Consider the following 24,402-nt stretch of genomic DNA (forward strand, 5'->3'; position numbering starts at 1 on the left):
AAAACAACCCCGAGTCACGCTCGGGAATACCGCTAAGGGGGTTAAACTAGTGCAGTGTTGGTTCACTTACCTTTTCCTTCGATTTCCCTTCTAAAAAAAAATGTCTTTGAATTTCTCACTTCCTGTTCCTCCTCAGTAAGTTTGCCCCCATCATCCGAGCCATTCTGGCTGGGGGTTAGTCAGCGTGCTCGCCCTCTCCCTTGGGAACAGGAAGTAAGAAATTCAGACAAAGAAAAAAAACATTTAGAAGGGAAATGGAAGGAAAGGGTAAGTGAACCAACAATCCACAAGCTTAAAGGAACCTATTTATAAAATAAAAAACAAACCTTTACAGCCCCTTTAACCACTTAACATCTGACCGCCGTCAAATGACGGCTGGCAGAATGCTCTATTGTTCTGACAGGACGTCATATGACGTCCTGTCATTTAAAGCCTCTATGGCGCGCACCCCCTTCGTGTCACCGGGAACACAGTGTGCTTGCTCGGCGGCCGCGATGGCCGCCGGGCACCCGCGATTGCCCAGTAACTGAGCAGGGACGTGGAGCTCTGTGTGTAAACACAGAGCTCCACGTCCTGTCAGGGAGAGAGGAGACCGATCTGTGTCCCTTGTACATAGGGACACCGATCGGTCACCTCCCCCATTCACTCCCCTCCCCCTACAGTTAGAACACACCCAGGATACACATTTAACCCCTTCTTCGCCCCCTAGTGGTTAACCCCTTCCCTGCCAGTCACATTTATACAGTAATCAATGCATATTTATAGCACTGTTCACTGTATAAATGTGAATGGTCCCAAAAATGTGTCAAAAGTGTCCGATGTGTCCGCTATAATGTCGCAGTCCCGAAAAAAAATGCAGATCGCCGTCATTACTAGTAAAAAAAAAAAATCATAATTCTGTTCCCCATTTTGTAAGCGCTTATTGCGATTTTTTTTTTTTTTTTACAAAAATACGTAAAAAAATACGTATCGGCCTTAACTGAGAACATTTTTTTTTTTTTTTTTTTTAATTGGGATATTTATTATAGCAACAAGTAAAAAATATATATATATTTTTTTTAAATTGTCGCTTTTTTTTTGTTTATAGCGCAAAAAATAAAAATCGCAGAGGTGATCAAATACCACCAAAAGAAAGCTCTATTTGTGGGGAAAAAAGGATGTCAATTTTGTTTGGGAGCCACGTCGCACGACCGCGCAAATGTCAGTTAGCGACGCAGTGCCGGAAGCTGAAATTTCGCCTGGGCACGAAGGGGGTTTATGTGCCCAGTAAGCAAGTGGTTAAGGCATGTTCATAGGGTCTCATGCCTGGAGACGAGAAGAAAACGGTTCTTAATGCTTATAGAAAGTCTCTTCTCGATTTCAGACCAGTGTGGAAAAATGGATAAAAGGGAACGTCAGATTAGACGCTATGGGCTACAAGACCTTTCTGCTACTCAGACACCATTGTTCATAAGGCCCATTGTCTGCAGTACAACTTGTAGCTGTCTGAGACTTCTAAGCATGTGTAAAACACACGGAAAGTCATGGAAGGTCACCTTCTGCACACTTCTGCTATTGATTACATGAAGATGCGTAGAATGATTTGGCCAAATAGCATGTATTTTGCCTGCAAACCATGTGCAGGAGAGACTGTGCATTAGCAGTATTAAAACCGCTCTCCATTTCAACCTAAAAAAGCTTTCTTAAGCAAACAAAATGAAACATTATTCTTTTTGGCAGCAAGAGGCCCTGAATGATTTCAATCAAACACACTCTTGTTCAGATATTTTTGGCATTTCTCCATTCATCTATTCAATTCTTTGTAGAATATGAAAGGGAGGAGGGGGGTTGGGGGGGGGGGGGTGAAAACAAACTTCCTACCTGATGGATTTTGCTGTCAAAAATGTGTAGGCTGCCGGGGTCTACCTTACTGATTCTGTATAGATGTCATTTACATCCTGTCATGTGACAAACCTGAACTCCTAAGGGAGGCCGTTTTTTGTCACCGGTTAGCAGAGCTGGAGCAAGATTAGATTTTATGTTAAGAAGGATCAGATTTTCGGGCCCCAGAAGTTGCTCTTTGGGTCACAGCTTTGTATCGTTTTGGCATATAATACATCAGCACATATCTGTAGCACATGCTTCATGTATTTAAAAAAAAATATGTAGCCAAGGTCAAATTTACCATTAGGAACTGGTCTGGTGCCTAGGGTAGTAGGGCTAGAGGAGGGAAAACTAAAGCCATATCTACTGTTCTGCTTTCTTTTTTTTTCTTTCGTCTCATCACCTGTGGACATTAGGGATGAGCCAATAGTTCAGTCTGAACCAGGGATGGACTGGCCTTTGGGACTACAGGGAATTTCCCAGTGGGCCGATGGCTCAGTGGGCCGGCTTCAGTGACAGCGGACCGCCGCCCCCTCCGCTCCTCTGTCTGTCCCTCCCTGCAGCGCTCACCTGGGGGGAACAGAGAAGCAGGGGGAAGACCAGAGGAGCAGGGGGGAGGGGCCAGACAGCAGACTCAACACTTATGGCCTGGGAGTTTCTCACTTCTGCCTAATCTTGTCCCATAAGGGGGAGCACCAAACTGATTCTTTGTCCCGGGTGAAATAATGTCTAGCTTCCCCACTGGTCATGCCTATAAGAGTACCAGTATCTAATAAAGTAGAACGGCTAGTGGCTAGTGAAGGGGGAGAGGGGGCTTGGGTGGCCGGGGGGGTATGCGGGAGTTGTTTGGCTGCCATGGGAGAGACCTGTCAAAGTGGGCCAGTCTGGATGAAGTCCAGGGCCAAATTTTTGTCCCAGTCCAGCCCTGGTCTAAACCTAGGCTCAAACCAAACTTTGGCATTTCTGGTGTCCATCTTTTCGAGCGTTTGCCCATTTGACCCCCTGTTCAGTGTACGCCAAGCATCATATATAGAAGCAGTAATTCTACCGCTTCAATTTATGATGGCTTCCCACTGTCAATAGTTGCTAAGGAAGCAGCAGCTGCAACAACCCACTGTGTGACGGAACCGTCCAGCGCCCAGCTTGGGTGCCTCTGTCAAGACAAAGCTTCCTCCAGTCTCAACCTAGGAACCAGGTGTTATAGCTGAGCACCCAATAATCTAGCCGACACTAGCTTAGGTGCACTGGAACTCACTTTATTGAAAACTCACACAGAATTTAAATACCACACAAGATCAGATATCACACTTTCTGATGACGTTGTAAAATGAAATGTACGTCGAGGCACATCCCTGTCACGTCACTTCCAGCCACTTCCGGTTTACGAACACTACGGGGGTAGAGCGCATGCCGGTCCTACAAGCGGCATTACCCATTCGCCTGGTGATATATGCTTTAAATCCTCAGTGCCAGGCTAAGGCACCAACTCATGTAAGCGGCAATTTGGCTCTAACTTTTTTAACATTTAAATAAATGGTTTTACACTATGATCCCGTTTTTATGTGTTTTTTTTTTAATGGCCAACTGTGGTGGAGACTGTAACGGGAGTCACTTTTGGGCAAAGTATGAGCCAGGAAATAATGGACATTCAGAATTAATCTTGGATTGCATTCTATTGTCTATTGTGGTAATTAGGTATGCTACTATGATAATGTGTATTGCACCTCCAGCTACCTGGCTGTCTGTGTAATGTAAATTGAATCCAGACTAACTTCTAAGGATCTTTCATTGTGGCTTGTGCTAATTGACCCTATAGTGTGTGAAGATCTATTGATAATAATGCGTATTGGAAGTTAACAGCCAGGATAAAGGTTAGGTGGCTGAGTCATCAGCTGTAGATAATTAGCTCATGTAAGTTAGGTCAGGAGAAGGAGTCAGGATGTCTACTAAAAGATGTGTATTGGGGCTCATTAGGTAAACATTGTGTGATGATGTGGGTGTAGTTGGGTTATTGTTCATTTGGTTACTGCAGTATCCTAACTGTATATAAGAGCTGTATTTCTCAATAAAGGGTCTATTCCTGTGGAACCTCAAACAGAGCTCTGTGTCTCGTTATTGGGGTTCGTTTGCCTGACTGTGGAGTGTCGGTAGCTGCCTTGTGTTCGGGAATGGAATATCCTAAACGGCTTTAACCCCTTTCCCATTTGAGGTTCCGTTACAGAGACAAATAAGTTTCCTAGCTATATCCATACCGGTACATCAGCAAGATCCCTGACCCACAAAACACAGCCTATGCCGACCTTCTTTTTAGTTAAAGAGGTCACGGTGGTCTGGTGAGTAGACTTTTCACTCACATCCAACTGGTGATGTATGTGAAGTTCTTTCCATTGGTGACGCTGTAAACCATGGAAGTTGTATCACAATTAATATATGGATTTTTTTGTTTTGATGAAATATTCACTATATTGTCTATTTGTACTAATGTCATGAACTTTAAATGTATTGATTAGCACTTTGCACTTTAATATTGTTGAAGCTAGAGTTGATCAGACTTATAGCACCCCCTACAACCACTTATTCAAGATCAGATAAAGACCTGATCATATTATGCATACAGGAATATCTGCACCATTTCACCAGTGAGGCCCCATACACACGACCGAGTTTCTCGGCAGAATTCAGCCAGAAACTCGGTCGGAGCTGGATTCTGCCAAGAAACTCGGTCGTGTGTACACTTTTCAGCGAGGAAGCCGACGAGGAACTCGTCGGGCCGAAAAGAGAACATGTTCTCTATTTTCTCGTTAGTCAATGGGAAAATTCGGCCCGCCGAGATCCTCGGCGGCTTCAACACTGAACTCGACGAGGAACTCGATGTGTTTGGCACGTCGAGTTCCTCGGTCGTGTGTACGGGGCCTGAGACCCAGTAAGTAAGACCTAGGGCTGTCCAAATCTCTAAAAGGATTAGCAAACAGACAGAAACAATAGATGACTCAATTAACAATGGGAATTCACACCTAGAAGACACACCCCGGACTAGTAATCAGAAGACAAACAATGTTCAAGCAGTCTTATACAATGGAATAGATTTCTTGAGGGAGATTGTTGATAAATATTTCTGCCCCAAGTGAAGGAGCCCCTCCAAACCAGTCTGCAGTAGGGCCACCATATTCCCTCTGACCATTAACCTGTACAAGATAATATTGCCTCTTTCCATCCACTCGGGAAGTGAAGGGGAGCTGTATTGTCCTTATTCAGAGAATTAATCCAAGCCTTGCTCTCAGCGTACATTGTGGTGCTGTCCATCATTGGAGAATGGTCTGCTCTCTCCATGGGCCATAATCTGTGTGTAGGAGGCTTGCCCTTAGTCCTCTCCAAAAGCTTCTGTCCCAGTTTGGTCTGTCACACACTGCATCCCTAAAAACTGTTGACATCACTGGGAATACTCTACCACTTAAGCAAAGGGTAGGTGATAGCAGTGACATCGCTGCCCAAAGTAATATTCTTTTTTGCACCCCAAAAACCTAACCCCCTAACCCCACTCCCCTGCATTTTTTTGGCAACCCATTGCCTATCAGCAATTTTAGATTCACACATTCGGCTCCCATTGATTTGAATAGGGGTTTAGGTTTGGCATCTGAACTTCTTTTGAAGTTCATTAAACCCTGCTTGAATGGAACCTAGAACAGTTCTGCTCACCAGTAGTGAACATTTATCTGTAAAAGATAATATAAGGAAACCTTTAGAAAGATTTAGGGCATTACACGAATACAAACAGGTCGTAGACAGGTTGTATATAGATGTATTTATTTGTATATAGATGTTTTTTGCACCTATTCTTTTGCTCACTACTGACTCACTAATAATATTAATATTATTATACAGGAATTATATAGCGCCAACAGTTTACGCAGCGCTTTACAACATGAGGGCAGACAGTGCAATTACAATACAATTTAATACAGTAGGTAGGAATCGGAGAGCCTTGCTTGTTAGAGCTTACTATGACTTGTTTTACTGTGTGTCTTTGTGGAGGAGAGGGCATCATGGTAGAGGCAGGACTGGTGATCTGATTGCTGGTGGAGTAATGATCAAGAAACAGCAGAAGGGACAGATTCACACAATGGATGAAGCAGAAGCAGGTAGATCCTAGTACTGCAAAGTCCCAATCTGGATTTATGGGTTTTTGCTATGCAGTGATGTAGGTACCTGGAAGTCCAAGTTTTCTTGATAAGACTTGGCTTCCAGTTGGCCTTCCAAATATTCCCTAAGGTGTTCAATATTGTTGAGGTCAGTGCTCTGTGAAGACCAATACATTTTCTTCCACACCAAACTCCTCAAACCATGAGCACAGACACACAGTCATGGTGGAACATAGAAGGACCTTCACCAAACTTTTACCACAAGTTGGACTTGCACAATTGTCTAAAATGTCTTAGTACCATATGCTTTAGCATTACTAATACCCTTTAGTGGAAACACCAGAACCAGTAATTTTGGGGCGAAGCCTCATATCTTTTAACATTTAGTGTATACGAGGCCCATGCTATCTGGCTGTTTTAGAAAATAATTGTGCTTTTGAGTGGACATGAGATGAGATTCTGCAGCTAGATGTGGCATATATTCCTATGTTTATATGTTTTATTTAACACTCCTAGCTGTTTGATCTAGAAATATCCAGGACATATTATTTATTATTTCTAAAAAAACATTATAAACCTTCCTACCTGCATCTTGTGTTTTCCAACTGCATAGGACATGCATTGATCCTGTACTTTTCATGGTGGTATTTCTTGCCCTGTACACACAGCCTATAGTAGTGTATAGTAGAGTAAATCTTCACATTACGATGTCAACAGTGTCTGTTTGTGTTCAAACATGAGGCATGTGGCACGGCACTGCACAGGTTAATGCATGACCTGTATTCTATCAGGTTTAAGTCAGGAGGACTCTGTGCAGGACTGTCAAGTTCCTCCACCCCAAAACTCACTCATCCATATTCAGGGCTTTTTTTCTCAGAAAATGGGTGCAGGAACTCAATTGCGACCCCCCAAAACCCCCTTACACACACCCCCTCCAAACCTCATCACATAGTGTGTTAATGGGTTAATAGTGTGGTCAAATTTCACTAACAGTGGGAGGATCTGAAGGGGCATTACATACAGATTGCAGTGTTGGGGTGTGGGGGGTACACACAGAGTGCTGGTTTTGATGGTGAGCCAGGGCCATCTTTAAGGCAGGGCAAAAGGGGAGGTTGCCCTGGGCCATCATGAGTCGGATTTGTGTTTACAAGTGATCGTGGTGGGCAGGGAGCAGAGGGCCTGAGCCAGAGGTGGTGGAACTCAGTTCAAAAATAATTCAGAATTAAAACGGGGACTCCCAGCCAGGCATCCTTGTCCAACATCAGTGCCTGACCTCACAAATGTGCTTCTGGACGAATGGTCAAACATTCCCATAGACACACTCCTAAACCTTGTGGACGACCTTCCCAGAAGAGTTGAAGCTGTTATAGCTGCAAAGGGTGGGCCAACTCAATATTCAACCCAACGGACTAAGACTGGGATGCCATTAAAGGTCATGTGCGCGAAAAGGCAGGCGTCCCAATACTTTTGGAAATATAGTGTATGTGAAAATGAATATTCGAGAGATTGTTTTTTATTTATTTTTTATATATCTTCATCAAACCGGCACTTAATATGTATGATCTTTATAAGGTTTCCATACACTGACAGTAATCTGAAACAATATTATCAATTATCTCCTTTGCAATATTAGAGGATAGAATAACATTTCCATATCCTGTATAAAACATTGTTTAGTGAACCTCGGATAAAAAATAAAGCCTCAGTTTATAGAGCACAGGTGTAGCGCTATGATTTCACATCCAGTAAAGTGAACTGCCTACAGTAGATGTGATTAATGTTTTTGTTATGCTTTCAAATGTTCATGTGTCGTTGGGTATATTGAATGTCTCGAGGGTTGCCTGATACACACATAAAAAAAAAATTATTCATTGTTTATTCTATAACATAAAAATGTGTTTTGACAGCGTAAAATACGGTAAATGTAACTGGCAGTGACCTTTGTCAACCAGGGGTCTTAAAATTGATTTTGCACCTCTTAAGTAAATACTTGAAGTCTAAAATTAAACATCGGGGACACTTTTACAGTCAAAATGTATTACAATATTAAACATTTTCAAATCGTGAAAGTCATCTAGGCATTGAATTTCCTGTTAATTTGATATCTTCTATCTTTTAATAACTTGCCGTTACAAAAATGATTCTGTATGTCGCAAATCTCGTCACATAAAAGGCTTTGACAAAAGGAACGCTCGATGACCCGACAGAACCAGAATATACAAAGGGTTATTTTATTGCCTTTTAGATGCAGTTTGATCGTTATTGCCAAGATATATATACAAGTTGAATTTTTTTTTAGACATCTTTTACTAAAACAGGATTTTAATGTTGATTTGGGGTATTAAACAACATTTTTAGGCAATAAATTATAGGTAGTACTGTATAACAGAATTTTAACTGTAAGAATGTAAAGTATATTTTTATTGCAATAACAGTTAAAAAGCTTAAAACGAAGAGATTGAAGGATAATTAAACAAAAAAAAATGTAATATATATATAAGTAATATTTATCATTTATATATATATATATATATATATATATATATATATATATATATATATATATATATATATATATAAATTATAAATATTACTTTTATATATATTACATTTTTTTTGTTTAATTATCCTTCAATCTCTTCTTTTTAGATTGAAGTACATATACGGTATATACACAAATGAGAATAAATTCAAAAAAGGTAAGATAGGGTGTGACTTTTGATTGTGCCTCAGTGGAGTGTAAACATAGAAAATATTACAATAATAGAAAAGTAGAAAAAGTTTTATTTGACTGCCGTAAGCAGTACTATTTAAAATGATACAGCAATTTAACCACTTAAGACCCGGACCAATATGCAGGTTAAGGACCTTGCCCCTTTTTGCGATTCGGCACTGTGTCGCTTTAACTGACAAATGCGCGGTCGTGCGACGTGGCTCCCAAACAAAATTGGCGTCCTTTTTTTCCCACAAATAGAGCTTTCTTTTGGTGGTATTTGATCACCTCTGTGGTTTTTATTTTTTGCGCAATAAACAAAAATAGAGCCACAATTTTGAAAAAAATGCAATATTTTTTACTTTTTGCTATAATAAATATCCCCCAAAAAGATATAAAAAAATGTTTTTTTCCTCAGTTTAGGCCGATATGTATTCTTTTACCTATTTTTGGTAAAAAAAAAAAAACGCAATAATCGTTTATCGATTGGTTTGCACAAATTGTTAGCGTTTACAAAATAGGGGATAGTTGTATGGCATTTTTATTAATATTTTTTTTTTTTTCCTACTAATTGCGGTGATCAGCGATTTTTTTTCCTACTAATTGCGGTGATCAGCGTTTTTTTTGTTTGTTTGTTTTTTCGTGACTGCAACATTATGGCGGACACATCGGACAATTTTGACCCATTTTTGGGACCATTGTCATTTTCACAGCGAAAAGTGCTATAAAAATGCACTGATTACTGTGAAAATGACAATAGCAGTGAAGTAGTTAACCACTAGGGGGCGCTGTTGGGGTTAAGTGTGACATCATGTGTGTTTCTAACTGTAGGGGGGCGTGGCTGGACGTGTGACATCAGTGATCGTCGTTCCCTATATCAGGGAACAGACGATCACTGACATTGCCACAGTGAAGAAAGGGGAAGGTGTGTTTACACACACCTCTCCCCGTTCTTCAGCTCCTGTTACCCGATCGTGGGACACTGGCAGCAATCGTGTCCCGAAGGCGCGGTCACGGAGCTTCGGACCGGTTAGCGTGCGCGTGCCACCCACGGCTGGGCTCTTAAAGGGGACGTATATATATGTCCCTGTGCCCAGCCGTGACATTCTGCCGACGTATATCGGCGTGCGGCGGTCCTTAAGTGGTTAAGACAATTTAAAACAAACTACAGTCTCGGCTCAGTCTGCTCTGCATTCCTCTCTGCATTCCTCTCTGCTTTCCTCACCTCCACAGCCGAACGAACAGCATGCAGCGCCACAACGCACCGCACCAGTGACAGTCAGGACAGGTGGGCCATTCACACAGGTGGCGGTCGGGCTTCTCTCACGGATGGGTGGTGGGGGTTCCCTGGGCTTGGCGGAATTACAGGGCCCAGTCGCAACTGTGACTGTTGCGACCCTGTGACTGTCGTGGCCTATGCTCCTTATGCAGAAATGTGGCACTGTGCCTACAAGACCTTGTATTCTTGGTGGTTCCAGTATAATTTTCACCATTCTAAATTCTGCCCATATTGCACTGATTGATGGCTCAGTAACGAGATTCACCATTTTCTAACAGCTAACGTCATAGCTCCCGAGGCCAAGTCATATTGCTTCAATGATCTTTTATGCCCCAACCACTAAACAAGGCTGTTCGAAAAACAAAATCTGTCTGTTAGACATGATGATGAATGTACACTTGACTCATCTGCTGACAATTAATATTTAACTCTCATTTCTAATCCTATTGTACTTTTTATGGCACGTGAACCTTTTGTTTAGGTCAAATGAGATATACTACTGTGGTGCTGTTTGCATTTGTTTTATCACTAACATTCTTTTTTGAGGAAACTGACTAGCCTTGGATGCTATTAATTTTATTAGGCTTCAGAAAAATTGTTCGTGGGGTGAAACAGATACCGTATATTCCTAAATTTATGCAGACTGTGGTGAAATATTATTTTTAATTCCGTAGGATAGAGGAATGATATATTTACAGTTGTGCTCATAAGTTTACATACCCTGGCAGAAATTGTTTGCCATTTTTCAGAGAATATGAATGATAACACACAAACATTTCTTTCGCTCATAGTTAGTGTTTGGCTGAAGCCGTTTATTATCAATCAACTGTGTTTACACTTTTTAAATCATAATGACAACAGAAACTACCCAAATGACCCTGATCAACCCAGTTCTTAATACCGTGTATTGCCCCCTTTAACATAAATGACAGCTTGAAGCCTTTTGTGGTATTTGTGGATGAGGCTCTTTATCTTCTCAGATGGTAATCTGCCCATTCCTCTTGGCAAAAAGCCTCCAGTTCCTGTAAATTCTTGGGCTGTCTTGCATGAATGGCACATTTGAGATCTCCCCAGAGGGGCTCAATGATATTGAGGTCAGGAGACTGAGATGGCCACTCCAGAACCTTCACTTTATTCTGCTGTAGCCAATGACAGGTGGACTTGGCCTTGTGTTTTGGATCATTGTCATGTTGGAATGTCCAAGTACGTCCCATGCTCAGCTTCCTGGCTGATGAATGCAAATGTTCCTCCAGTATTTTTTGATAACATACTGCATTCATCTTGCCATCAATTTTGACCAAATTTCCGGTGCCTTTGTAGCTCACACATCCCCAAAACATCAGCGATCCACCTTCGTGTTTCACAGTAGGGATGGTGTACCTTTCAGCATAGGCCTTGTTGACTCCTCTCCAAATGCAGTGTTTATGGTTGTAGCCAAAAAGCAACATTTTGGTCTCATCACTCCAAATGACTTTGTGCCAGAAGGTTTGAGGCTTGTCTCTGTGCTGTTTTGGCGTATTGTAAGCGGGATACTTTGTGGCATTTGCATAGTAATGTCTTTCTTGTGGCAACTCGACCATGCAGCCCATCTTTCTTCAAGTGCCTCCTTATTGCACACCTTGAAACAGCCACACTACATGTTTTCAGAGAGTCCTGTATTTCATCTGAAGTTATTTGTGGGTTTTTCTTTGCATCCCAAACAATTTTCTTGGCAGTTGTGGCTGAAATTTTAGTTGGTCTACCTGACCATGGTTTGGTTTCAACAGAACCCCTCATTTTCCACTTCTTGATTAGAGTTTGAACACTGCTGATTGGCATTCTTAATTCCTTGGATATCTTTTTATATCCCTTTCCTGTTTTATACAGTTCAACTACCTTTTTCCGCAGGTCCTTTGACAATTCGTTTGCTTTCCCAATGACTCAGAATCCAGAAATGTCAGTGCAGCACTAGATGAAAGATGCAAGGGTCTGTCAGGAGTCCAGAAACTCATTGACCTTTTATACACACACACACACACACACACACACACACTAATTACAAGCAAACAGATCACAGGTGAGGATGGTTACCTTTAATAGCCATTCAAACCCATTTGTGTCAACTTGTGTGCATGTTATCATTCCAAAATCACCGGGGTATGTAAACTTTTGATCAGGGTCATTTGGGTAGTTTCTGTTGCCATTATTATGTAAAAAGAGTAAACAGAGTTGATTGATAATGAATAGCTTCAGTCAAACACCAACCATGAGTGAAAAATGTTTTTGTGTTATGATTCATATTCTCTGAAAAATGGCCGAGAAATCATCAATTCTGAAAGCATATGTAACTTATGAGCATAACTGTATGTGCACTGCTAATCCAATGCATACATTCATTTTGAATAATTTGAATGTTGTTTAATATACCGATGCTGGAGTCCTGTTCTTTAGGTGTTACCAGAAAGGTAACTTGAAAATGAGGAATAACGTTTCCAGCCTAAGTCCAATATCAATTTATTATGATAATTAAAACACAAGAAAGAGCAAGGCAACACGACAAAAAATAAATAAAAAAATGATGACAAATAATACACAATGACAAACAAAAACATTAGCTAGCTCCTGAAGACATTGCATTCTTATGACGAAATGCGTAGGGTGGGACTTCAAGTTGACGTTACATCCAGTGACCTGAGGCGCACAGTGGCCATCTTGGTTAAGGTGCCTCTCAGTTTCTCAAGGCTACTGGCTATTTTTAATATATTGTAAGTGCAATTTTAACTACTTGCCAACGTATACATGAATATACCTTGCCGCTTTGAAGTGGTTTACCAGGATCATGGCTATTGCTATCTGCCATAACCCTGGTATATATATATTTTTTTTAGCTGACTATTCTGTTTCTCATAAAAGCGGTCCGAGCAGCTGATTTTTCATTGGATCCCTTTTAGAAGCAGCGGGAGCGTGCGTTCACTGGTGTTTCTCTGGCTTACCACTCTTAGCGGCGAGCCTGGGAAAGGATCCGACAGTTTGCGCAGCTGGCCATAGAGGTGAAGAGAGACCAAATCGTCTCTGATCACTACTATGATCTAGGATGACCGGAGCGACGTCATGACGTCACTTTTGGTCTAGGGCGGAGTAAGCAATTTTTTTTTTTTAAAGCAAAGGATCTGAATGTACAATGTATATGTAAAGCAATGCGTAAATTGACGGCGCTATACAAGTACCTGAAATAAGTAAATATAGGAAAAGAGGCTGTTCACTTTGCCATGGAATTTGCCCTTAGAGCTTATTGAATGTGAAACTTACTAAGCCCCCGGTCACATCGTGCTGCAAATCGTACCTGTGTCTATATCACCACTACTTAATACCTGAAAGAAGTTAGGGCTTTAAATCGCACAACTTTAACCAGTAAAAGACAGCCCACCACATATATACTGCGGCAGGGTGGCTCCATTACACAAAACAATATAACGTATAGACTCAAGTATAAGCAGAGGACCTAATTTTACCACAAAAAAACTGGGAAAACTTATAGATTCGAGTATAAGCCTAGGGTGAGAATGCAGCCGCTTCTGTAAGCGGAAAAGAGGGTCAACAATACCCATTTGCACGCCTCACTGTGCCCATTGAAACCCCACTGTGCCCATTGCAGTCTCACTGTGCCATACCTCACTGTGCCCATTGCAGTCTCACTGTGCCATACCTCACTGTGCCCATTGCAACCTCACTGTGCCCATTGCAGTCTCATTGTGCCATACCTCACTGTGCCCATTGCAGTCTCACTGTGCCATATGGGCACAGTGAGACTGCAATGGGCACTGTGCCCATTGCAACCTCACTGTGCCCATTGCAGTCTCACTGTGCCATACCTCACTGTGCCCATTGCAGTCCCACTGTGCTCACTGTGCCATACCTCACTGTGCCCATTGCAGTCTCACTGTGCCATACCTCACTGTGCCCATTGCAACCTCCCTGTGCCCATTGCAGTCTCACTGTGCCATACCTCACTGTGCCCATTGCAGTCTCACTGTGCCATATGGGCACAGTGAGACTGCAATGGGCACTGTGCCCATTGCAACCTCACTGTGCCCATTGCAACCTCACTGTGCCCATTGCAGTCCCACTGTGCCATACCTCACTGTGCCCATTGCAGTCTCACTGTGCCCATTGCAGTCTCACTGTGCCCGAGTACCTGAATTCTTGACAGGCGTCCATTTTTTAAAAGTCGCGGCTTCCTCCTGGCGTTCCATTCCGTGATAGACATTTGACACTGTGTTCCGCCTATCACGGAGGTCCTCTCATCCTCAGACTCAGTTTCCCAGCAGACACTGTGTTCAGTGTTCCACCAATCACAGACATTCTTTCATCCTCGGACAAGAGGACGTCCGTGATTGGTGGAACATTAAACACAGTGTCTGCTAAGAAAATGTCCGAGGATGATAGGACCTCCGTGATAGGCGGAACACAGTGTCAAATGCCTATCACAGAATGGAACGCCAGGAGGAAGCCGCGACTTTTAAAAAAAATGGACGCATGTCAAGAATTCAGGTACAGATAGGTAGATTCACGTAGGGGCGCGCAAATCTAAGACGGCGTAGCCTAGCGTGTTTACACTACGCCGCCTTAAGTAAGAGAGGCAAGTACAAGATTCTCAAAGCACTTACCTCCTTACTTAGTGTAGTAGTGTAATTGCGGCGGGCGTAAGGGCGCCTAATTCAAATGGGTTGGAGGGGGGCATGTTTAATGGCAATGAGGCTTGACCTCACGTTTTTGACGTTTTTTGGCTATTTCGCATGCGCCGGGCGCCTACATTTCCCAGTGCGCATTGCGGCTAAGTACGCCGTACGGGCCTATTGATTTCGACGTGGACGTAAACGACGTAACTCCCGATTCTCGGACGACTTACGCAAACGACGTAAAAAAATCGAACCTCACGGCAGGAACGGCGGTCATACTTTAACATTGTTATTCCACCTCATAGGTGGAATAACTTTAGGCTGCCTAAGGCCTTACGGAAACGGCGTAATTCGACTGCGGCGGCCGGGCGTACGTTCGGGAATCGGCATACAAACTAATTTACATAATCTACGCCGACCGCAATGGAAGCGCCACCTAGCGGCCATCCGAAAAAATGCAATCTAAGATAGGACTAGGCGCAAGACGTCCTATCTTAGATAGGTTTAAGCGTATCTCAGTTTGAGCATACGCTTAAACTTAGGTCGGCGTAGATTCTGAGTTAGGTCGGCTTATCTACTGATAAGCCGGCCTAACTCTTTGTGAATCTACCTAACTGTCTCGAGTATAAGCCGAGGGGGTATTTTCAGCCCAAAAAAAATGGCTGATAAACTCGGCTTATACTCGAGTATATATGGTATGTGTATGTAATTTCGTGGAATAGATACTGTGGGGGTGCGCACAGACGGGGAGCCACCGGGCTGCCACCTCAAACCCAAACACATATGAAATACACAGGTTCTGAGGATAATTTAATGCAGAGAAGGCACCAAGTGAGTTCAATTACCTCCTTAATCAGCCACAGAGCCTGTGTAATTAATATGTGTTTGGTTTTAAAGGGATGAGGTGACAACCGTCTACGGAGGGGGACCTGATGTCCTCTGGCCACCTGTGATTTCTCCACAGAGAGGCAGAACGGGGATCTGCCTATGGAAACAAGGCAGATCCCCGTTCTGACAGGGAAGTACACAGAGATATTCTGTTCCTTGTAAACAGGAACATCGATCTCTATGTTCTTCTAGTCTGTCTGTCCCTCCCACACAGTTAGAAAACCCTCCCAGGGAACACACTTAACCCCTTCCGTGCCAATGTCATTTATCAAGTACCAGTGCATTTTTTTTTTGCACTGATCACTGTATTGGTGTCACTGGTCCCCAAAAAGTGTCACTTGGTGTCCGAATTGTCTGCTGCAATGTCGCAGTCCCGCTAAAAATCGCTGATCGCCACCATTACTAGTAAAAACAGTAAAAAATAAAAAAAAGTCCATAAATCGATTCCATAGTTTGTAGATGCTATAACTTTTGCACAAACCAATCAATATACGCGTATTGTTTTTTTTTACCAAAAATATGTAGAATACATATTGCCCTAAATATATGAAGAAATTCGATTTTTTTTTTATTTTTGTATTTGATATGTTTTTTGTTTATAGCACTAAAAATTTAAAAAACGCAGAGGTGATCAAATACCACCAAAAGAAAGCTCTATTTGTGGGGAAAAAAAGGACATCAATTTTGTTTGTATACAGCGTTGCACGACCACGCAATTGTCAGTTAACCACTTAAGGACCCCTTCACGCCGATATACATCGGCAGAAGGGCACGGCTGGGCACATCAACGTACCTGTACGTCGCCTTTAAGAGCCCAACCGTGGGTCGCGTGTGCACCAGCAGCAGCGCGCTCGCGATCTGGTCCTGTTCTCCGTAACTACGCCCGTGGACCCGATTGCCACCGTTGTCCCGTTCTCGGGAAAAAGAAAAAGAAAATTGGTTGCACTATCTTTTTGTTGTAAACAAGCACGAGTTATCCGTGCATTCCCACCTTCCTTTTCCCCCACTTTCTTTTTTATTTTACCCCCGTTTGTCATGTTTTTTCTTCTTTTTGTTTGGTGCACTGCACTTTTAGTGTGATGAGTAGGGTGCTGGTCCTCGGGCCTGCTCTGAAAGTCTTGGGAGTGGGTGGACATGGCCTTCTGGCTTAGTTCGCCTGCTCTCATGGGGTCTCCCTTCGGCGGTCTCCCCTCTGTTTCGGCAGTCCCTCCGAGGATGCTGGGTCCTTGTGGCTTCGGCTGCTTGGACCGCAGTTTAATTTTTTTCCCTGCCAGGAGCCTAACGCCCCGGGGGATCAGAGCTGGGCCCTTTTCGGAGGGCCACTTGACGATGCACCCGTCACAGTTTTTTTGTGTTTCACTCTTTATGTGTGTGCACATTTTTTCCTGCACCGGGTGAAGTTTTTGGGTTGTGTTATGCACGCCACAGGCTTTTCAATTGAACGAGTTATCCGTGTGAAACCGGTCTACCAATGTTCATGTAACTTCCTGTCTACGTCCTTGGCCACCTTACAAAAATAAAGTAATTATTCTACAGAAGTTCTTCCTTCCATGGTGTGCGACCAATTTTCTTTTTCTTCAATTTAAATTTCTTCTGTTGAAAAGTCCTCATTTATTGAGTATAGGAAGTACTCTGATAACCTGTAATTGTATTCAGCGTTCTAAAATAATGTCTGTCTGGGAAAAAGTAGTATAACAGTTATAAAACTCAATGAAATCCTGAGTTTTCATTGAACAATCAATTTCCCCTTTTTTTTTTTACATTTCATACAGTGACAAATCCAGTCTGGGAGATCCGGGAAAAGCCTTAACCACTTCAATACCCACCCATTGTGAAATGACGTCCTGGGTTTGAGTGGGGATATCTGAATGATGCCTGCAGCCACAGGCATCATTCAGATATCCATCTCTTCAGCCGGCGATTCTGTGCACCATAAGAACGATCATAGCGGCGGTTTCGCCGCTTGATCGTTCTTATAGGCGGCGGAGGGGACGCCCCCCCCCCCTCCCGCCGCCATCCGGTGCTTCTCCGGGCTCTCCTTTGCCATCGGAGACCCGGAGAAATGATCAGCCGGCGTCGGATGGAAACCATAGAGTAGACTGGTGACCAGATGGTCACCAGTCATCTCTATGATCGTCGGAGGCCCGGGCGCGATGTTATGACGTCACGCCCGGGTCCTGGAATGTAAACACAGCCGCAATCGCGGCTGAAAGCATTAGATCTGTGAAAAAAAAAATCACAATCTAATGCTTTCCAGCCTGGAGGAGAGATGTGGGGTCTTATTGACCCCGCATCTCTCCATAAAGAGTACCTGTCACGAACCATTCCTATTACAAGGGATGTTTACATTCCTTGTAATAGGAATAAAAGTGATCAAAAAAAAAAAATGTAAAAAAAAGTGTAAAAATAAAAGAAATTGAGTAAAATAAATAAAAAAATGCGAAAAAAAAATTTTTTAAACGCCCCTGTCCCCGGTAGCTCGCGCTCAGAAGCGAACACATACGCAAGTCCCGCCCACATATGTAAACGCCGTTCAAACCACACATGTGAGGTATCGCCGCGTGCGTTAGAGCGCCAGCAACAATTCTAGCACTAGACCTCCTCTGTAACTCTAAAATTGTAACTTGTAAAAAAAAAATAAGCGACGCCTATGGAGATTTTTAAGTACTGACGTTTGGCGACATTCCATGAGTGTGCGCAATTTTAAAGCGTGACATGTTGGGTATTTATTTACTCGGCGTAACTTAATCTTTCACATTATACAAAAAAATTGGGCTAACTTTACTGTTTTGTTATTTTTTAATTCACAAAACTGTTTTTTTTTCCAAAAAAAAAGCGTTTGAAAAATTATTGCGCAAATACTGTGCGAGATAAAAAGTTGCAATGGCCGGCATTTTATTCCCTAGGGTGTCTGCTAAAAAAACATATATAATGTTTGGGGGTTCTGAGTAATTTTCTAACAAAAAAATTATGATTTATGCATGTAGGAGAGAAGTGCCAAAATAGGCCCGGTATTGAAATTAAAAAACATGGACTGAAAACTGGTAAAGCAGCAACAGCAGATTAGAGAATACAAGACACTTTGAGGTCTGTAGGCTCACATGTGGGTTGCATATAACAGGCACAAACTCTAAAGTTCAGTTCGAGGCCACCTTCCAGATCTTAATGCATTTCATTGAAGTACTTTTGCTGTAATTTGCCATTTTTAAACAAATGTGTCTTGTAGAACCTCTTGTCAGTTTTATAGCTGAAACATTGACCATGCTCGAGAAAGTAAAGGCAATGAGAGAGTCCCACTAGCTGCCGAAGCCGTGTCGGAAGCTATGTGCAACAAGATATTTGTTGACACAGGCTTACAAATCTCCAGGCTGTGACATCATCGTTTCCTCCCTATTTGAAGTGTCAGTGGCTCATAATCTGGATGTTGAAAGCCACTGGGACCTGCTCCCACTTTTTTTTCTGTTTACAAATGTTACAGGCCTTATTTATAGCTAAGTAATGGTGAATGTGGCTTAAAAGGGTTGAGTTTATTATTATTACTGCAGAAACCACTAAAAAGACTTTTAATACACCCATAAAAGTCTTTTTTTTTTGCTGGCTTGCACATTTTTGCTTGGTGTTATCACTATTATCATTTCTTATAATATATAAGGGGCATATGCTGTAGCATGGAGGGGCTCATACGTGTCTACCTTGTGGCCCCCCATTTTCAGGGACCCTGAAATATCAATATTAGGTTCGAAATTTGTAAAAATGTATCATTACAGAGAACATTTGGGGACCTGACTTACTGTACATGCTGCAAAGCTAGGCAATAGTGCAGTGGGGTTGGGAAGACTGAAAATGGTACATAGAAACACAATAAGCATTGTGTCCAATGTGGTCCACTATACCATTGTGTCCAACGTTTGTCCACGTCGTGTCTCTACCTCATCTCTCATGCCAGACATCTCCAACAGCTCTGATCCTTTGTTCACATCTATGCAGTTGATGTGAATATTTACAGTTACAATATTATAACACATGGTTATGTTTCTTTATACAGTAGATCACCATTGCATTCGCCCCTGAAGAGTTGGTAACCCCCAACGAAACGCGCCGGTCTTGCATAGCTGCATGATGTCCATACAGATAATTTTATGTCTTTTATTATTAAGTTTATGAGATAGTGCAGTATTTTTTCTTTTTGTTTATATGTCTTTTATATTGTTTTACTCCAGATTTTTCAACACCATCCAGCCCCTCCAGTGGCCCATGTTGTGCAGGACTTGTTTTCACTCCATCATTTGCCAACTACCATAGCGTCAATATGTATATGTGGTTTTTAGCATGCCCTGCGTTTATGCGATTTTGTGTATGCAATTTATTTTATCATTCAGTATGCTGTATATGATCTCACAAGGTATAATAAAATGTTCTTTGCGAAGACTGCTTTTTAATATACATCTCTCATTCAACGTCCCGAACAAACTCCCCCCCTTTTTTGTCGGAACCCATACAAGAAATACTGGGCCGGATTCAAAGAGATTTGCGCATTATTTACGGAGGAGCAGGGCAACGTTTTTGCCCTGCGCCCCCGCAAATTTGCTCCGCTGCCCTTGAGTCACGGAGCAGAAGCTCCGTAAATTGCGCGGGCGCGCCGGCAAAATGCCCGGCGCAAGAGCACGCAATTTAAATGATCCCGTAGGGGGCTGGAATCATTTAAATTAGGCGCGTTCCCGCGCCGATCGTAGAGCGCATGCTCCGTCGGGAAACTTTCCCGACATGCATTGTGGCAAATGACGTCGCAAGGACGTAATTTGCTTCAAAGTGAACGGCGTCCAGCGCCATTCACGATTCACTTACGCAAACTACGTAAAATTCAAATTTCGTGACGCGGGAACGACGGGTATACGTAACATGGGCTGCCCCTGCTAATAGCAGGGGCAGCCTTGCGCGAAAACCGCCGTACGTAAACGACGTAAATTGCATACGCAGGGCTCGCGCAACGTTGTGAATCGGTGTTAGTATGCAATTTGCATACTATACACTGAGCACAACGGGAACGCCACCTAGCGGCCACCGCAATAATGCAGCCTAAGATATGCGGGCATAAGAGCCTTATGCCGCGCAGATCTTAGGCTGCAGTCGGCGTAACAAGGTTCCTGAATCAGGAGCACTCGTTACACCGGGGGAAGTAAGCAATTGCGCTGTGTAACCTATGGTTACACAGGCGCAATTGCTTCTTGAATCCGGCCCACTGTGTTTTATATCCCACATGTTTACTCTATAAAGTGATTGGCCTCATTTAGAGCCCTTTTTACACTGGGGCGGTCTGCAGGCGCTATTGCGCTAAAAATAGCGCCTGAAAACCGACCTGAAACAGCGGCTGCTGTTCCTCCAGTGTGAAAGCCCCGGTGCGCTAGCAGGACGGTATAAAAAGTCCTGCTAGCCACATCTTTGGAGCGGTGTGTTTACCGCCCCTCCACTGTTCCTGCCCATTGAAAGCAATGGGGCACCGCGGCTATACTGCAGAGGTGCTTTGCGGTGGTTTTACCCCTTTTTTGGCTGCTAGCGAGGGTAAAACTGCACCGCTAGCAGCCGAATAGCGCCACAAAATTGGCAAAATAGTGGCGCTTTACCGCCGACGCACCTCACGCCCCAGTGTGAACGGGGCCTTATAGTCCCGCCAACCAAGCTTTCTCTTTTTCTGTTCAAATTTGGGATAGAGGCCAATTACTTATGGTGCCTTGGACCACATCATTCTCTCATCCAACGTGGTCCACTATAGGTCATACATTATTATACAGGATTTATATAGCGCCAACAGTTTGCGCAGCGCTTTACAATGTAGGGAGACACTACACAAACAGTACAAGTCAAACAAGAGGGTTAAAGGAGCCCTGCTCCTGCGAGCTTACAGTCTTACAATTCAAGAGGGAGGGGCTGGTGAAACAAAAGGTACGGGTTGCGAGGGATGAACTGATGAGGAGAGTAGAAGATTTGGTTGTTAGCTGGAGGCAGGATAGGCCACCCTGAACAGATGAGCTTTTAGGGATCGCCTAAAAGTAGACAGAGTAGGAGATAACGGGACAGAATGGAGTAGTGAGTTCCAGAGGATGGGAGAGGCTCTGGAGAAGTCCTGGAGACAAGCATGGGAGGAGACAGGGGGGGCTAAAGAGCAGGAGGTCATGGGAGGAGCAGAGAGGACGGTTTGGGTGATATTTGGAGATACAGTAAGATTGGTAATGTAGCTCAGGGCAGAGTTGTGAATGGCTTTGTATGTTATTGTTAGGGTTTTGAATTTTATTCATTGGGCAATGGGAAGCCAATGGAGGAATTGGCAGAGAGGGGTGGCGGACACTGAACAATTGGTAAGGTGGATGAGTCTGGCAGCGGCATTCAAGAAGACTGAAGAGGAGATAGCTTGACATGGTAATAAACCAGTAAAAAAGTTACAAAGTGTCACAGTCTGGCCTGCCCTTTCCTGCTGGTGAAATTCTTTCCTCCTTGCTGCAGTGGTTCTGATGTACCTGTGGTTCTAATCACATGTGCTGCTGGCTTCATTGTTCTTCTATAGGCATCACCTGGTCTACTGTGGATTTATATCCATTTTCCTTCTATCACTTCCTGGTCTGTCTCCCAGTCTACTTCTCTCTATATAGACATGCTCAGTGCAGCTTGCGTTCTCTGAGCAACTTTCTAAATGCTCCGTACTCCTGCTTTCCCACATATTACTTATATTCTGTGTCTGACTTTAACCACTTGCCGACCGCCGCACGCTTATTTACGTCGACAGAATGGCACGGGCAGACAGATTGGCGTACAAGTACGTCCATTTGAATCTGCCGCCCAGCGGGCACGTGTGCGCCCGCGGGTCCCGAGAACTCAATGTTCCCAGGACTCCCGCGGTTGCGGTCGGCAAGAGCAGAACGGGGGAATGCCTTTGTAAACAAGGCATTCCCCAATTCTGCCTAGTGACACTGTCACTGATGACCGTTCCCCGTGATCGGGAACAATCATCAGTGATGTGTCATGTGTAGCCACGCCCCCTAACAGTAAGAATCACTTCCTAGGGAACACTTAACCCCTGCAGCGCCACCTAGGGGTTAACCCTTTCACTGCCAGTGTCATTTTTTACAGTAATCAGTGCATTTTTTTAGAGCACTGATTGCTGTAAAAATGACAATGGTCCCAAAATGGTGTCAAAAGTGTCCGCCATAATGTCGTAGTCTCGATTAAAAATCACTGACCGCCGCAATAACTAGTAAAAGAAAAATATTATTAAAAATGCCATAAAACAGTCCCCTATTTTGTAGAGAAGCCTAAACTGTGTAATTTTTTTTTTTTTTTTATATATATATTTTTGGGGGGATATTTATTATAGCAAAAAGTAAAAAAATATTGCAGAGGTGATCCAATACCACCAAACGAAAGCTCTATTTATGGGAAAAAAGGGACATCAATTTTTTTTGGGAGCCACGTCGCACGGCCAAGCAATTGTCAGTTAAACCGACGCAGTACCGAAACGCAAAAAGTGGCCCGGTCTTTAACCACCAAAATGGTCTGGGGCTTCAGCGGTTAAATGATGCACTGGAAGCTTCTTGGATACAGAGAATGCTTTACTTTCATGGAGAATATTAGAACGTCTTATAGCATGGAAACAGGAACAACAAACAAGTACACTGAACATAGATAGACATCCTGTTATATCATAGAATACATGAACTATACAGCGCCACCTGCTGCATAGATAGGTATAATGCATACAGTATATAGTTCACAGTATAAAAAGCTAGACATGTGCGCACTGAAATATTTTGTTTCGAAATTTTGATTTTATACGAAAAATTTATTTAGTTACTCCCGAAATTCGTTTTTATTTATTTTGCTTTGTTAAAAAATGCTTTTGTACGAAAATCCGAATTAGGGTTGAATCTGTCAAAAGGCTTATGGCGTTTGTCGAATGTTCTAAGAAGATTCGCCGAAGGAGCTAAACTGTACGACGCCGCAATCGCACATTTCCGGTCGAATGCTCCACCCACAAGCTATAGTAGAATTCTAATGTTGTTTGACTTGTAGTAATTATAATTAATAATTATTATCACTAGTCAAACAACATTAGAATTCTTCTGTAGCCTATAGGCAGGGCATTTGACCATAATTGTCCACTCGTGGCAATCGTATGTTTTTAGCTGCTTCATTGAATCTTAATGTCTTTATAATGTCAAATAATTTTGGACTAATATAGTTAGGTTAGGCACATTTGACCGCAGGTTCGATGGACACAGATCGTGTGTCACCGTCATGTCAAATCTTCTATCTATCTATATCGAACTTTTGTTCCAACAATACAAAAATATAATGGATACGAAGATAAAGCATTTTTTTATTTCAGATTTCAGGTTCAGCGCATTCGTTATCGTTTTGTTAAAACGCACACGAAAATCCCGAACTTCGGACAAATGCATTCGTACAATAACAAATGCACGTCTATAAAAAGCTACTTTGCTGTTGTTCTTTCAGCAACCCCAACTTCATCTACCGTTTTTGCCTGTCTGCCACATGCCCTGACCTCAGTTTGTTTCCCAGATCCTCTTCTGTCTCCTGCCATCCGCGAGTGGTCTCCCCATCTTCAGCTGGGTGTACCTGGGGGGCCACGACCTGGTTCTAGTCAGCTGCAAGTCCATCTTCGGACGACACTGACACAGATGCATTCAGCACAGCACAAGGAATCCGCCAATACCTCCATAGACCATCTCCACACCATGCTGACAAAGGCAAGGAAAAAGGGGAAGCCCTGGAGACTCAACATGGCTCAGCTGCGGCCATGTTTCAGGGAACAACATGAGGCACTGATAAGCAAAAGGACTCAGGCAGCAG

The sequence above is a fragment of the Rana temporaria genome, chromosome 4, assembly GCF_905171775.1.
Source record: "Rana temporaria chromosome 4, aRanTem1.1, whole genome shotgun sequence".
NCBI classification, from domain to species: Eukaryota; Metazoa; Chordata; class Amphibia; order Anura; family Ranidae; genus Rana; species Rana temporaria.